We start from the raw sequence: 18,146 nt of genomic DNA, 5'->3' as shown, positions 1-18,146 counted from the left end.
AGCCGGGTTCAATCAGCTTGAGACTTAATAGTTCTTCAATCTTCTTTTTTATTTCCTTTTCATTTGTTGGAGTGTAGGGTATAAGTTTTCGTTTAACCCCATTGTCATGCAGAGTAACTATTTCTTGCTGGTGACTCTCTACAGTCCAGAATGCTTGAGGATTTTCAGAACAACTTTTCAACAATTCATCATAAATAACCATTTGTTCATTAGACCAATCAAGATTTTTGTTTGCTTTTTGTTCAAGTTTTCTCTGACTCCTTTCTTTATATATCTGCAATACTTCTTGCTATTTATGGGAATTATTCTATGGTCTTTTCATACCGGCCTTCTTTTGGCTATGTTCTTTTCTAGCTTCTGAATTAGCCAAAGTCAATCTTGAAACTGAAATTGCTTTTTTTTTTTTATGTTTAGAATGACTTTGTCTTCACTAATTGTAACAGGCATCACAGAATTAATAAAAGGCATTCCAAGGAACAAACTTGCAGAGGCATCATAGTGCTAGATTGCAGAAAATTTTATGATACTCCCCCCAAATTTTAAAGATATGTTGTCAACATAGTGGGTGAGATTGACGGAGCCACTAATTGTCTCAGAAATCATAATAATTTGTAGAGGCTTCCATAATCCTTTGAATAAGGATGTGCGAGCTAAATTATTGTAGCCTCCTGTATTAATGGATGCATCCACAATGATCCATTCTCCTTTGACTAGTACTTCAACAGGAATATAGAGAAGATTGTTGGTTTTAATAATATTTTTGAGAAAAGAATTGTCGTCTAAATTAACAGATGTGGGAACAGACAAAGATGATGATGATTGAGAAGCTATCTTAGGGTAAGGGCAAAAATAATTCAACGTTGATTGTGGAGGTAGAGAATTTAAAACGGGTTGTGGACTCTTAGTACCTCGATCTGTAGATAGAGAGGGAACAGTAGAGACAATATCATCTGAAATATATTCAGATGTCTCATCAGTGTAGTCATCTGAGCTAAACTCATCACTAAAATGCAAGTCGGTTTCATTGTCTGGTTCAGAACAATCATAGCATATATTCATTTTCTAGCATGTGTCAGGAGCTGACTCAGTATCTGACAGGGAAGCATAAGTTAGTATATATACATCTGATACTTCATCTTGAGAATCAACTATAGACCAATTATCTACAAAAGCGTCAATTTATATACAGGCTTTCAACTTGTTAGAAGAGCTTTTTGGACATTTTCTGGCAAAATGACCTTCTTTCTTGCAAATGAAACATGCATTGTCTCTTTTGGTTGCCGACGCTTTTTTAAATATTTAAATTTTTGGAACGGCCTTCTAGGATTGGCTACTTTATTAGGCTTGAGTTTTCCATATCTTTTAGATTTTCTCTTTTTAAATGGTGTCCCTAGTAATACAAAACGACAAACATCAAGCCCAGGAGAAAACTCTTGAGCTTTCTTCTGCCAACAGAGATATTTAAATTTTTCTTGACACCGAAATAAAAGATCTATCCAATAAGTCCACTCAATCCTTTTCCCATAAACTTCTAGATCGTTCATAATAAAATCACCTAGATTACCAGGCAATTTTGACAGGAATGAAATCTTCTGAGTAGAATCATTAGTAAGATTAGCTTTATAGATCTTGGCCATATAGTCACTGCCAAATTGATCTAAAAACTTTAAATCCTTGAATTCCATTCTTGTTAGATCTGTTATAATCTATTTCTTTTTATCTGTTGGTTTAGGGACAAATTGAGTTTTAAGTAGCAATTCTAAGGTAGCTAATCCTGTAGCAGCTACATGCATTCTTTCTTCTTCTGATGGTCCCATCCACCAGTCATATACAATTCCGGCCATTCTTTTTTCAGCTAAGGAAAAAATAGAGATATTATCTAATCTAAATCTAAAACATATCTAGTAGAATTGGTTGCAAACAAGTCTTCTTCAATCCTCGAATACTTTGGTGCTTCACAGAAAACATGGGCTTTTTGGAGAGATGGCAAAATAAAAGATGGAAATTTAGAGGCACATTTTCCTAATTGTGAAAGGGTGAAAGAGTGCTTGTATTTTGTGCTTTGAGAGACCAAAGATTAAAAAGCTCTACTATGAGTCATAACTTGGTATGTAACATATTTATTTGAATGAATTCTGAAGCCTGCTGGGCTGCCTGTCTGAGGACAGTTTGTTCGAAGATCGCCTTAAGTCGAGATTGTAAAGCGAGTTGAAGACTGAAGGAGTCATGTGTGTCCTCGTATTTCTCATGCCCATGGTGGATGGTTTGAGGAATTTCAGCTATTCTTCAAATATTCAAGTAAATTACGGAGTCCATCATCTTAAGTTACTGAGCCTAGTTCTGGTCCTAAGTTATAAACTACAGACATAGTCTAAAGCCAGCCAGGAAGCCTTCAAAAAGCTCTTGCTCTACAACTGCTAAGTAGATAAATGCGTCTTTCGTCAATCTCTAGTATAGTTTATAAACATGGCAAATCTATTACGCTCTTTCTCTTCTATTGATCACAAAATCATAACTGAAGTCTCTTCTAGAGCTATTGAATCTTACTTAGAATCTACTGAACCTCATGAGGCTATTGAAAATCCTGAGAGTTGGAATCCTCTTGCTCTCCATGCTATTGATGTCTATAAAGTTCCCCTGCCTTATGCTTTTAAAAGCAAATCTTTTCTGAAGGAAGTTGAAGTAACTATAAAAATTTCTAGTCTAGCGGTCCAAATAGTCACTTTAAATTTATTTTCTGATGATGAGATCAAGAAATTTCAACAATATTTTAAAGACCAGGAGTATTCCTATCTTCATTTTGGTGGTATTAGAATTGGTCTTGCTCCTCTTTTCCGACATGGATTAAATACTCCCTGCATTGCTGAAGTCTTTGGTACTCGTCACCAAACTTATGACCATGCAAGGATAGGAACCATTATGGGAAATCTATCTATAGGCTATCAATATGGTACAATATTTCCTGATTATTCAATCAGCCTAGCTCATGTCCATCTTAAGGATTGTTGGAAACTCCTGGTTGGAGTTCAAAGTCTTCAAATGATTGAAGATAGTGATTATCATTCTACATTGGTTCAAAGTTCTTTTCAGTTAACAAACACAACCCATCCTAAACTTAAACAACCTATTTTAAAAGACTATGTTACTGTTGGTCTTTCTAATGCTCAAGTTGAAGGTGTCCTATATGATCAAACTGAATTGCCTAGCGACTGGTATTTTCAATATAAGTCAATTGCAGATGATCGAAAGCCTGAGTCAAAACTCAACAAAATCTCTATCAATAATGGTCAAGTCAATCTTATTCCTAAAAAACTAGAGATTCCTCGACCCATTGTTAGGCCTCGTCATTATGTAATCCCTGTACCTTCTACTGAAGCTTCTTCTTCCAGAAGCGTTGATCTTCCTCCAGTCGAAGAAGTCCGTCTCTCTTAACCTCAGTTGTCTTCAACTGAACTGTATATACCTGAATCTAAACCTTTTCTTGTTGTAAATAAGATGCATCGTATCTCTCACACCCAGTTTCCTCCTGTTGATGAATGGCAATATGCAAATCATCATTTTGTGAAAGGTGGGAAATGGCCTCCCATGACAAAATTCTGCACCACCTCTTCTATGTTAAAACAACCAGCGACATGAGTTGATTGTGCTCCTTTGATAGAGCATAATGCATTAAACACCACTGACCTAGATCAGACCTATCAAATAGGTAATTACCTTACTACATGGTGTGCACATGCTGAAGAAGTTCTAGATGATTTGGGATCCTACACTGAGTTAATTCTAGCTAATCTTAAGCTTCTCCATGATGAATAGCAAGAAGAAAAATAGAGAAGAGAAGCAAAAGAGAAAAAGAAAAGGAGAAAATCAAAGGCTCCAAAATTTTCTATTTCAATGGATACTCCTAACTATTGGGATATAGATGAAAAGCAAGAAGGAAATGAAGTTGAATATAGCACCACCCAAGCTGAACACAGACTAGAGCCAGTAAAATCTATAAATTTTTAAAAACCAAAAAGTGAGATAGCCACTTTGGAAAATTTTGCCTCTAAATTTCCCTCTTTTATTTTGCCATCTCTCCAAAAAGCCCATGTTTTCCGTGAAGCGCCAAAGTATCCGAGGATTGAAGAAGACTTGTTTGCAACCAATTCTACTGGATATGTTTTGGGTTTAGACAAATCCAAAAATTTAGTTGAATCTATTAGAGTTTGCATTGGTGCACTATATCAAATGCAAGTTGTCTCTAGATTAGATGATATCTCTATTTTTGCCTTAGCTGAAAAAAGAATGGCCGGAATTGTATATGATTGGTGGATGGGACCATCAGAAGAAGAAAGAATGCATGTAGCTACTGCAGGATTAGCTACCTTAGAATTGATACTTAAAACTCAATTTGTCCCTGAACCAACAGATGAAAAGAAACAGATTATAACAGATCTAACAAGAATGGAATTGAAGGATTTAAAGTTTTTAGATCAGTTTGGCAGTGATTATATGGCCAAGATATATAAAGCTAATGTTACTAATGATTCTACTTAGAAGATATTATTCCTGTCAAAATTGCCTGGTAATCTAGGTGATTTGATTATGAAAGATCTAGAAGTTCAAGGGAAAAAGATTGAACAGACTTATTGGATAGATCTTTTATTTCAGTGTCAAGAAAAAGTTAAATATCTCTGTTGGTAGAAGAAATCTCAAGACTTTTCTCCTAGGCTTGATGTTTGTCATTCTATTTTACCATAGACACCATTTAAAAAGAGAAAATCTAAAAGATATGGAAAATTCAAGCCCAAGAAAGTAGCCAATCCTAGAAGGTTGTTCCAAAAATTTAAATATTTGAAAAAGCACTGGCAACCAAAAAGAGACAATGCATGTTTCATTTGCAAGAAAGAAGGTCATTTCGCCAGAAAATGTCCAAAAAGCTCTTCTAACAAGTTGAAATCCTGTATAGAAATTGATGATTTTGTAGATAATTGCTCTATAGTTGATTCTCAAGATGAAGTATCAGATGTATATATACTAACTGATTCTTCCCTGTTAGATACTGAGTCAATTCCCGACACATGCCAAAAAATGAATACATGCTATGATTGTTTTGAACCAAACAATGAAACCGACTTGCATTTCACTGATGAGTTTAGCTCAGATGACTACCCTGATGATACATCTGAATATATTTCAGATGATATTGTCTCTATTGTTCCCTCTCTATCTACAGATCGAGGTACTAAGAGTTCACAAGCCATTTTAAATTATTTGCCTCCACAATCCACGTTGAATTCTTTTTGCCCTTACCCAAAGACATTTTCTCAATCATCATCATCTTTGTCTGTTCCCACATCTGTTAATTTAGACGATAGTTCTTTTCTCAAAAAGATTGTTAAAACCAACAATCTTCTCTATATTCCTGTTGAAGTACTAGTCAAAGGAGAATGGATCATTGTGGATGCATTCATTAATACAGGAGGCTCCAATAATTTAGCTTGCCCATCCTTATTCAAAGGATTATGGAAGCTTCTACAAAATATTCTGATTTCTGAGACCATTGGTGGCTCTGTCAATCTCACCGACTATGTTGACAACGTATCTTTAAAAGTTGGGGGGAGTATCATAAAATTTTCTGCAATCGAGCACTATGATGCCTCTGAAAGTTTGTTTCTTGGAATGCCGTTTACTAATTCTGTGTTGCTTTTTACAATTACTGAAGACAAAGTCATTCTAAACATAAAAAAGAAAGCAATTTCAGTTCCAAGATTGACTTTGGCTAATTTAGAAGCCAAAAAAGAACATAGCCAAAAAAATACCAGTATGAAAAGACCACAGAATAATTCCCATAATCAGAAAGAAGTATTGCAGATATATGAATAAAGGAATGAGACAAAACCTAAAAAAAAGAAAACAAAAATCCTGATTGGTCTCCCGAACAAATGGCTATTTATGATGAATTGTTGAAAAGCTGTTCTGAAAATCCTCAAGCATTCTGGAATGGAGAGAGTCCCCAACAAGAAATAGTTACTCTGCATGACAATGGGGTTAAAGGAAAACTTATACCCTGCACTCCAACAGATCAAAAAGAAATAAAAAAGCAAATTGAAGATCTATTAAGTCTCAAGCTTGTTGAACCCAGCTCTTCTCATTATTCCTGTTCTTCTTTCCTAGTAAGAAATCACTCTGAAATAGTTAGAGGAAAAGATTGAATGGTAATTAACTATAAGCCATTAAATGCAATCACAAAGAGCTCCAATTATCCTCTGCCCTGTTAGGAAACAATTATGTAGAAAATCCAGAACAACAAGATCTTCAGTAAGTTCGACATGAAATATGGTTATTACCAGATACAAATCAAAGAAGAAGATCATCCCAAAACTGCTTTTACATGTCCTGCAGGTTTATCGATGGAAAGTAGTTCCATTTGGTCTGAAGAATGCTCCAGCTTTCTTTCAGCCGCGGATGGACTATATTTTTGGTAAATATGATTTTAGTGTTGTATATATTGATGACATTTTGATTCACAGTCAGAATATCGAATCCCATCTAAAGCATTTACAGATATTCCTTGAAGAAGCACAAAATCACAGTATTGTTTTATCTGAAAAGAAAATGCTTCTGTTTCAAGATAGTGTTGACCTTTTGGGTATCCATATTATAAATGGTAAAATTTAGATGCAACCTCATGTTTTGACCAAGCTATTTGAATTCCCTGATCATTTACAAGATACTAAAATGATTCAGGGATTTCTAGGAATCCTAAATTATGTGCATAAATACATTCCTAGATTGTCAGAAAAAACTACTCCAATTAGATGACATTTGAATTTTGGATGGTCACCAGAAGCCACGGAAGCAGTTCAATTATTAAAAGCTGAATGCAAACATCTCCCAGAGGTCAAACCACCAGGGAATGGATTTCTTATTCTTCAAACTGATGCATCCGATAACTTTTGGGCAGCCATCCTTTTTGAAAGAAAGGAGGATACGGGAGAAGAAATTTTATGTGCATATGCATCTGGAGAATTTTTGATTCACCAGAAAAATTATTTTCCAGTGGAAAAAGAAACTCTTGCCATTTTCAATGGCATACAAAAATTTGAATTATATTTAGCCCCTGTCAATTTTTTGATAAGAATAGACTCAATGAATTTGAAGTATTTCTTATCAGCAAAAATACCAAAACAACTCACAAGAGGAAGACTATTGGCATGACAGATATGGTTTCAAATGTATGATTTTGATGTTGAATGGGTTCCAGGTATTTCAAACTATTTAGCCGACTCCCTTACCAGAGAAATGAATAAGGTCCATATTCATCACCAAAGAATTGATATTTTTGTTATTCCTGGCAAGACCTCTGCAAATGATAATTTTGAAACCTTTGTAAAAAGATTTTAGATTCTTCAATTCGTTCTTGGTGATTTGGTTGACGAGATTAAAAATATTGTTGGGCTAAGAATTAGAAGAAATCAATGGATACAAAGATGTCAAGCCTGGCAGTCCTAAAATGTTGGTTTTTTATTGGGTTAGATGAAGAACTGGTAAAGGTATATCCTCTACCCAATATGAAGGTGAATCTTTATTTTAAGACTCTTGATGATTACTGGACTAAAGAGTTCACTGAATCCATGATTAAGGTTTTGCAAACTTTGAAGTATTACCAGATTATAGGAGGTATAGACTTTTCTTTTGCTATTTATACTTCTGCTAAAATGTTGGATCTAGATGAAATAAACATGACTGAAAAGGTTGGAAGGTTTGTAAAGTCTCTACGAATTCCTGATCTTTTCGAAGAACTGGATGTTGCATTTCTTCAAAGAAATGATGAAAATTTCATAGGAACAGATTCATTTCCCCAATATGAACTTTCTCAACCATTTGTAGACAGGGAAATAAAAGATGGCTATTGCCAGAAGAAGCCGCAAATGAGAGCCTCTCAATGTATTGAAAGGACATTTGAATATCTACGAAATTTCTCGACACCTTGGGATTATCAAAGTTTAGAATTTAGAAATCCCATTGTCCCCAATCCTTACGCACAATTATATGGACCTGAAAGAGTTGTTGCATCTGTGATAGCCAACAAATAAATGAGGAAGTCAAGAAAATCACTCTTTGGCTTCAAGAATTTCATAGCCTCAAGTTGCCTGAAAAATTATCTATGATCAGAACATTAGAAGGACATCAAGGAAGATTTGGAGTAATCAAATTGTTGATTAATCAAAAGGCATTAATTACTGTTAGTGTTATGGCAAGAAATTGGAGTGATGATGTAGTTTGTTTGATAAATTTATTACTATCAACCAAGGTATGTTCATCCATGCTTTTTGAATTAGGTTGGCAACAAAAAGAGAATATCAATCATAACTACAAGCTGTGGATACAGTGCGCCATAGAATGCTCTGTCAGCATGTTTCAAATTTTCAAGTGGGAATTATTAGATGGAGTCGAATTGTTAGTACAAACAATTCTTGAATTCCGTAAAAGCAAAAACGATTCCTTCCTTGACATAGAGATAGATCCAATGGCTTATGTTATCTGGTGGACAAAAGCTAATGATAAATATATCTTTCCACAAAATAATCTCTATGTTACAACCGACATGATAAAGTTTCATACAGGACAATCATCAAAGGCACTACTAAAAGGAGAATCTTGTACAGTTTTGACAATAGAAAAAGCAGCTACAGCAAAAGGAAAAGAGAAGGTATCTGATGAAAAAGAAACCATTTTCGTAGACTTGTACCAAGATGCTTAGGAGCAATAGGACCATGGATGGGAAATAGAATATTTGGAATGGTTAAATCAATCATGGTCAGAACAAAAGTTTCCCTCATCCTCATCAGAAGCAGATGAACCTGACCCTGAATATGATAGTGATCGAAGTCCAAAAGGACCTTGGTAGTGTATTTTCTTTTAATTATTGTACTCGAGAATATTGAACAGACACCGTCTGGACTAGTAATGTCTGACAGGACCTTCAATAATTCTCATATGATTTTAGAATTTATAAATATGTGTGTGTAGCGTGCGAGTGAGTGTGTGAGCATGAAAGAATGTTTGTATTTTGTTATTTAAGAGACCAGAGATTAAAAAGCTCTACTTTGAGGCATAACTTGGTATGTAACATATTTATTTGAATTAATTCTGAAGCCTGCTGGGCTGCCTGTTTGAGGACAGTTTGTTCCAAGATCGCCTTAAGTCAAGATTGTAAAGCGAGTTGAAGACCGAAGGAGTCTTGTGTGTCCTCGCATTTCTCGTGCCCGTGGTGTATGGTGTGAGGAATTTCAGCTATTATTCAAATATTCAAGTAAGTTACTGAGTCCATCATCTTAATTGGTATCAATAAATTTTCAAAAACCAAAAAGTGAGATAGCCACTTTGGAAAATGTTGCCTCTAAATTTCCCTCATTTATTTTGCCATCTCTCCAAAAAGCCCATGTTTTCCATGAAGCGCCAAAGTATCCGAGGATTGAAGAAGACTTGTTTGCAACCAATTCTGTTGGATATGTTTTAGATTTAGACAAATCCACAAATCCAACTGAGTATATCAGAGTTTGAGTTGGTGCACTATATCAAATGCAAGTTGTCTCTAGATTAGATAATATATCTATTTTTGCCTTAGCTGAAAAAAGAATGGCCAAAATTGTATATGAATGGTGGATGGGACCATCAGAAGAAGAAAGAATGCATCTAGCTGCTGCAGTATTAGCTACCTTAGAATTGCTACTCAATTTGTGCCTAAACCAGCAGATGAAAAGAAACAGATTATCATAGATCTAACAAGAATGGAATTGAAGGATTTAAAGTTTTTAGATCCGTTTGGCAGTGATTATATGGCCAAGATCTATAAATCTAATCTTACTAATGGTCCTTTCGGACTTCGGTCACTATCATATTCAGGGTCAGGTTCATCTTCTTTTGATGAGGATGAGGGAAGCTTTTGTTTTGACCATGATTGATTTAACCATTCCAAATATTCTATTTCCCATGTGTGGTCTAGTTTCTCCTGAGAATCTTGGTACAAGTCTACGAAAATGGTTGCTTTTTCATCAGATACCTTCTCTTTTCCTTTTGCTGTAGCTAATTTTTCTATTGTCAAAATTTTAGAAGATTCTCCTTTTAGTAGTGCCTTGGATGATTGTCTTGTATCAAACTTTATCATGTCGGTTGTAACATAGAGATTATTTTGTGGAAAGATATATTTATCATCATCTTTTGTCCACCGGTTAACATAAGCCATTGGATCTATCTCTATGTCAAGGAAGGAATCCTTTTTTCTTTTATGGAATTCAGGCATTGTTTGTACTAACAATTCGAATCCATCTAATAATTCCCACTTGAAAATTTGAAACATGTTGATAGAGCATTCTATGGCGCACTGTATCCACAACTTGCAGTTATGATTGATATTCTCTTGTTGTTGCCAACCTAATTCAAAAATCATGGATGAACATACCTTGGTTGACAGTAATAAATTTATCAAACAAACTACATCATCACTCCAATTTCCTACCATAACACTAACAGTAATTAATGCCTTTTGATTAATCAACAATTTGATTACTCCAAATCTTCCTTGAAGTGTTTCTAATGTTCTGATCATAGACAATTTTTCAGGCAACTTGAGGCTATGAAATTCTTTAAGCCAAAGAGTGATTTTCTTGATTTCTTCATTATTTTTGGCTATCACAGATGCATCACCTCTTTCAGGTTCGTATAATTGTGCGAAAGGATTAGGGACAATGGGATTTCTAAATTCTAAACTTTGATAATCCCAAGGTGTTGAGAAAGTTCGCAGATATTGCAATTTCCTTTCAATACATTGAGAGGCTCTCATTTGTGGCTTCTTCTGGCAATGACCATCTTTTATTTCCTAGTCTGCAAATGGTTTAAAAAGTTCATATTAGGGAAATGAATCTGTTCCTGCGAAATTTTCATCACTTCTTTGTAGAAATGCAACATCTAGTTCTTCGAAAAGATCAAGAATTCTTAGAGACTTTAAAAACCTTCCAACCTTTTCAGTCATGTTTATTTCATCCAGATCCAACATTTTAGCAGAAGTATAAATTGCAAAAGAAAAGTCTATACCTCCTATAATATGGTAATAGTTCAAAGTTTGCAAAACCTTAATCATGCATTCAATGAACTCTTTAGTCCAATAATCATCAAGAGTCTTAAAATAAAGTTTCACCTTCATATTGGGTAGAGGATAAGCCTTTACCAGGTCTTCATCTAAACCCAATAAAACACCAACATTTTTGGACTGCCAGGCATGAAATCTTTGTTTCCATTGATTTCTTCTAATTATTAGCCCAACAATATTTTTAATCTCATCAACCAAATCACCAAGAACCAATTCAAGAATCTGAAATCTTTTTACAAAGGTTTCAAAATTATCATCTACAGAGGTCTTACCTGGAATAACAAAAATATCAGTTCTTTGGTTATGAATATGGACCTTATTCATATCTCTAGTAAGGGAGTCAGTTAAATAGTTTGAAATACTTGGAACCCATTCAACATCAAAATCATACATTTGAAACCATATCTGCCATGCCAATAGTCTTCCTCTTGCGAGTTGTTTTGAAATTTTTGCTGATAAGAAATACTTGAAATTCATTGAGTCTGTTCTTATCAAAAACTTGACAGGGGCTAAATATAATTCAAATTTTTGTATGCCATTGAAAATGGCAAGAGTTTCTTTTTCCGCTGGAAAATAATTTTTCTGGTGAATCAAAAATTCTCCAGATGCATATGCGCATAAAATTTCTTCTCCCATATCCTCCTTTCTTTCAAAAAGGATGGTTGCCAAAAAGTTATCAAGTGCATCAGTTTGAAGAATAAGAAATCCATTACCTGGCGGTTTGAGCTCTGGGAGATGTTTGCATTCATATTTTAATAATTGAACTACTTCTGTGGCTTCTGGTGACCATATAGAATTCAAATGTCGTCTAATTGGAGCAGTTTTTTCTGACAATCTAGGAATGTATTTATGCACATAATTTAGGATTCCTAGAAATCACTGAATCATTTTAGTATCTTGTAACTGATCAGGGAATCCAGATAGCTTGGTCAAAACATGAGGTTGCATCTGAATTTTACCATTTATAATATGGATACCCAAAAAGTCAATACTATCTTGAAACAAAAGCATTTTCTTTTCAGATAAAACAATACCGTCATTTTGTGCTTTTTCAAGGAATATCTGTAAATGCTTCAGATGGGATTCGAGATTCTGACTATGAATCAAAATGTCATCAATATATACAACAATAAAATCATATTTACCAAAAATATAGTCCATCCACCACTGAAAGAAAGCTGGAGCATTCTTCAAACCAAACGGAACTACTTTCCATTGGTAAAAACCTGCAGGACATGTAAAAGCACTTTTGGGACGATCTTCTTCTTTGATTTGTATTTGGTAATAACCAGATTTCATGGCGAACTTACTGAAGATCTTGCTATTCTGGATTTTCTACATAACTGTTACGTGACAGCACAAAGGATAATTGAAGCTCTTTGTGATTGAATTTAATGTCTTATAGTTAATTACCATTCAAGCTTTTCCTCTGACTATTTCAAAGTGATTTCTTACCAGGAAAGTAGAACAGGAATAATGAGAAGAGCTAGGTTCACTCAGCTTGAGACTTAATAGTTCTTCAATCTACTTTTTTATTTCTTTTTCATCTGTTGGAGTGCAGGGTATAAGATTTCCTTTAACCCCATTGTCATGCAGAGTAGCTATTTCTTGCTGGGGACTCTCTACATTCCAGAATGCTTGAGGATTTTCAAAACAACTTTTCAACAAGTCATCATAAATAGCCATTTGTTCAAGAGACCATTTAGGATTTCTGTTTGCTTCTTGTTTAGGTTTTGTCTGACTCCTTTCTTCATATATCTGCAATACTTCTTGTCAATTATGGGAATTATTCTGTGGTCTTTTCATACTGGCCTTTTTTGGGCGATGTTCTTTTCTGGCTTCTAAATTAGCCAAAGTCAATCCTGGAACTGAAATTTATTTCTTTTTTATGTTTAGAATGACTTTGTCTTCACTAATTGTAACATGAAACACAAAATTAATAAATGACATTCCAAGAAACAAACTTGTAGAGGCATCATAGTGTTGGATTGCAGAAAATTTTATGGTACTCCCCCCAACTTTTAAAGATATGTTGTCAACATAGTGGGTGAGATTGACAGAGCCACCAATGGTCTTGGAAATCAGAATATTTTGTAGAGGTTTCCATAATCCTTTAAAAAGGATGGGCGAGCTAAATTATTGGAGCCTCCTATATCAATGAATCCATCCACAGTGATTCATTCTCCTTTGACTAGTACTTCAACAGGAATATAAAGAAGATTGTTGGTTTTAACAGTCTTTTTGAGAAAAGAATTGTCGTCTAAATTAACAGATGAGGGAATGCACAAAGATGATGATGATTGAGAAAATGTCTTTGGGTAAGGGAAAAAAAATTCAACGTGGATTGTGCAGGCAGACAATTTAAAATGGGTTGTGAACTCTTAGTACCTCGATCTGTAGATAGAGAGGGTACAGTAGAGACAGTATCATCTGAAATATATTCAGATGTCTCATCAGTGTAGTCATCTGAGTTAAACTCATCACTAAAATGCAAGTCGGTTTCATTGTCTAGTTTAGAACAATCATAGCATATATTCATTTTTTGGCATGTGTCGGGAACTAACTCAGTATCTGACAGGGAAGCATCAGTTAGTATATATACATCTGATACTTCATCTTGAGAATCAACTATAGACCAATTATCTACAAAATAATCAATTTCTATACAGGCTTTCAACTTGTTAGAAGAGCTTTTTAGACATTTTCTAGCAAAATGACCTTCTTGCTTGCAAATGAAACATGCATTGTCTCTTTTTGGTTGCCGGCGCTTTTTAAATATTTAAATTTTCGGAACGACCTTCTAGGATTGGCTACTCACTTGGGCTTGAATTTTCCATATCTTTTAGATTTTCTCTTTTTAAATGGCGTCCATGGTAATACAGAATGACAAACATCAAGCCCAGGAGAAAAGTCTTGAGCTTTCTACTGCCAACAGAAATATTTAACTTTTTCTTAACACTGAAATAAAAGATCTATCCAATAAGTCTATTCAAACTTTTTCCCTTGAACTTCTAGATCTTTCATATTCAAATCACCTAGATTACCAGGCAATTTTGACAGGAATGAAATCTTCTGAGTAGAATCATTAGTAAGATTAGCTTTATTGATCTTGGTCATATAGTCACTGCCAAACTGATCTAAAAACTTTAAATCCTTCAAATCCATTCTTGTTAGATATGTTATAATCAGTTTCTTTTCATCTACTGGTTCAGGGACAAATTGAGTTTTAAGTAGAAATTCTAAGGTAGCTAATCCTGCAGTAGCTATATGCATTCTTTCTTCTTCTGATGGTCCCATCCACAAGTCATATACAATTCCGGCCATTCTTTTTTCAGCTAAGGCAAAAATAAAGATATTATCTAATCTATAGACAACTTGCATTTGATATAGTGCACCAATCCAAACTATGATAGATTCAGCTGGATTTGTGGATCTGTCTAAATCTAAAATATATCCAATAGAATTCGCTGCAAACAACTCTTTTTCAATCCTTGGATACTTTGGCGCTTCACGGAGGGATTTTTGGAGAGATGGCAAAATAAAAGTTGGAAATTTAAAGGCAACATTTTCCAAAGTGGCTATCTCACTTTTTGGTTTTTGAAAATTTATTGATTTTACTGGCTCTAGTCTGTGTTCATCTTGGGCACTAGATTCAGCTTCACTTCCTTCTTGCTTTTCATCTATGCCCCAATAGTTAGGAGTATCCATTGAAATAGAAAATTTTGGAGCCTTTGATTCTCTCCTTTTCTTTCCTTTTTTCTTTTTCTCTTTTGCTTCTCTTCTCTATTTTTCTTCTTGCTGTTCATCATGGAGATACTTAAGATTAGCTAGAATTAACTCAGTCTAGGATCCTATATCATCTAGAACTTCTTCAGCATGTGCACACCATGTAGTAAGGTAATTACCTATTTGATAGGTCTGATCTAGGTCAATGGTGTTTAATGCATTATGCTCTATCAAAGGAGCATAATCAGCTTGTGTTGCTAGCTGTTTTGACATAGAAGAGGTGGTGCCGAATTTTGTCTTGGGAGGCCATTTCCCACCTTTCACAAAATGATGATTTTCATATTGCCATTGGTCAATAGGAGGAAATTAGGTGTGAGAGATACGTTGCATCTTATTTATGGCAAGAAAAGGTTTAGATTCAGATATATACAGTTCAATTGAAGACAACTGAGGTTCAAAAAGATGGACTTCTTTGACTGGAGGAAGATCGACGCTTCTGGAAGAATAAGATTCAGTAGAAGGTACAAGGATTACATAATGACGAGGCCTAACAATGGGTTGAGGAATCTCTAGTTTTTTAGGAATAAGCTTGACTTGACCATTATTGATAGAGATTCTGTTGAGCTTTGACTCAGGCTTTCGATCATCTACAATTGACTTATATTGAAAATACCAATCACTAGGCAATTCAGTTTGATCATATAGTTAACCTTCAAGTTGAGCATTATAAAGACCAACAATAACATAGTCTTTTAAAATAGGTTGTTGAAGTTTAGGATGGGCTGTGTTTGTTAACTAAAAAGAAGTTTGAACCAATGTTGAAAGATAAATCACTATCTTCAATCATTTGAAGACCTTGAACTCCAACCAGGAGTTTCCAACAATCCTTAAGATGGACGTCAGCTAGGCTGATTGAATAATCAGGAAATATTGTACCATATTGACAGCTTGTGGATAGATTTCCCATAATGGTTCCTATCCTTGCATGGTCATAAGTTTGGTGACGAGTATCAAAGACTTCAACAATGCAAGGAGTATTTAATCCATGTCAGAAAAGAGGAGCAAGACCAATTCTAATACCACCAAAATGAAGATAGGAATACTTTTGGTCTTTAACATATTGTCGAAATTTTTTGATCTCATCATCAGAAAATAAATTTAAAGTAACTATTTGGACTGCTGGACCATAAATTTTTATAGATACTTCAACTTCCTTCAGAAAAGATTTCCTTTTAAAAGCATAAGCATTCGTTGATTTGTCTAATTCTAAAACATATCCAATAGAATTGGCTACAAACAAGTCTTCTTCAATCCTCGGATACTTTGGCGCTTCAAGGAAAACATGGGCTTTGATTTGTGTCTGGTAATAACCAGATTTCATGTCAAACTTACTCAAGATCTTGCTATTCTGGATTTTCTGCATAATTGTTTCCTGACAGGGCAGACGATAATTGAAGCTATTTGTGATTACATTTAACGGCTTATAGTTAATTACCATTCAGCTTTTCCTCTGACTATTTCAGAGTGATTTCTTACCAGGAAAGCAGAACAAGAATAATGAGAAGAGCTGGGTTCAATTAGCTTGAAACTTAATAGTTCCTCAATCTTCTTTTTTATTTCTTTTTCATCTGTTGGAGTGTAGGGTATAAGTTTTCCTTTAACCCCATTGTCATACAGAGTAACTATTTCTTGATGGGGACTCTCTACATTCTAGAATGCTTTACGATTTTCAGAACAACTTCTCAACAATTAATCATAAATAGCCATTTGTTCACGAGACTAATCAGGATTTCTATTTGCTTTTTGTTTAGGTTTTGTCTGACTCATTTCTTCATATATCTGCAATACTTCTTGCCAATTATGGGAATTATTCTGTGGCCTTTCCATAGCAGCCTTTTTTTGGCTATTTTCTTTTCTGGCTTCTAAATTAGCCAAAGTCAATCTTGGAACTGAAATTTCCGGACTCAGTAACTTACCTAAATATCTGAATAATAGCTTAAATTCCTCACACCATCCACCATGGGCATGAGAAATACGAGGACACACACGACTCCTTCGATCCTCAACTCACTTTACAATGTCGACTTAAGGCGATTTGGAACAAACTGTCCTCACACAGGCGGCCCAGTAGGCTTCAGAATTAATTCAAATAAATATGTTACTTACCAAGTTATGCCTTAGAGTAGAGCTTTTTAATCTTTGGTCTCTTAAAGCACAGAGTAAAAACACTCTTTCATGCTCACACACTCACTCGCACGCTACACACACTTATTTATAAATTCTAAAAGCATATGAGAAATATTGAAGGTCCTGTCAGACATTACTAGTCTAGATGGTGTCTGTTCAATATTCTTGAGTACAATAATTAAAAGAAAATAGACTACCAAGATCCTTTCGGACTTCGGTCACTATCATATTTGGGGTCAGGTTCATCTGCTTCTGATGAGGATGAGGGAAGATTTTGTTTTGACCATGATTTATTTAACCATTCCAAATATTTTGTTTCCCATGCGTGGTCCTATTGCTTTTGAGCATCTTGGTACAATTCTACAAAAATGGTTGCTTTTTCATCGGATACCTTCTCTTTTCCTTTTGTTGTAGCTGCTTTTTCTATTGTCGAAACTGTAGAAGATTCTCCTTTTAGTAGTGCCTTTGATGATTGTCCTATAACAAACTTTATCATGTTGGTTGTAACATAGAGATTCTTTTGTGGAAAGATATATTTATCATCAGATTTCGTCAACCGGTTAACATAAACCATTGGATCTATCTCTATGTCAAGGAAGGAATCCTTTTTGCTTTTACGGAATTCAGGCATTGTTTGTACTGACAGTTCAACACCATCTAATAATTCCCACTTCAAAATTTGGAACATTCTGACAGAGCGTTCTATGGCGCACTGTATCCACAGCTTGCAGTTATGATTGATATTTTCTTGCTATTGCTAACCTAATTCAAAAATCATGGATGAACATACCTTGGTTGACAGTAATAAATTTATCAAACAAACTACATCATCACTCTAATTTATTGCCATAACACTAACAATAATTAATTCCTTTTGATTAATCAGCATTTGATTACTCCAAATCTTCCTTGAAGTCCTTCTAATGTTCTGATCATAGACAATTTTTAAGACAACTTGAGGCTATGAAATTCTTTAAGCCAAAGACTGATTTTCTTGATTTCCTCATTATTGTTGGCTACCACAGATGCAGCAACTCTTTCAGGTCCATATAATTGTGCGAAAGGATTGCAGACAATGGGATTTCTAAATTCTAAACTT

The sequence above is a fragment of the Pinus tabuliformis genome, chromosome 2_2 (assembly GCF_031772625.1).
Source record: "Pinus tabuliformis cultivar Carrire ecotype Pingquan chromosome 2_2, CPIR1, whole genome shotgun sequence".
Lineage (NCBI taxonomy): Eukaryota > Viridiplantae > Streptophyta > Pinopsida > Pinales > Pinaceae > Pinus > Pinus tabuliformis.
This window is presented reverse-complemented; position numbering follows the sequence as displayed.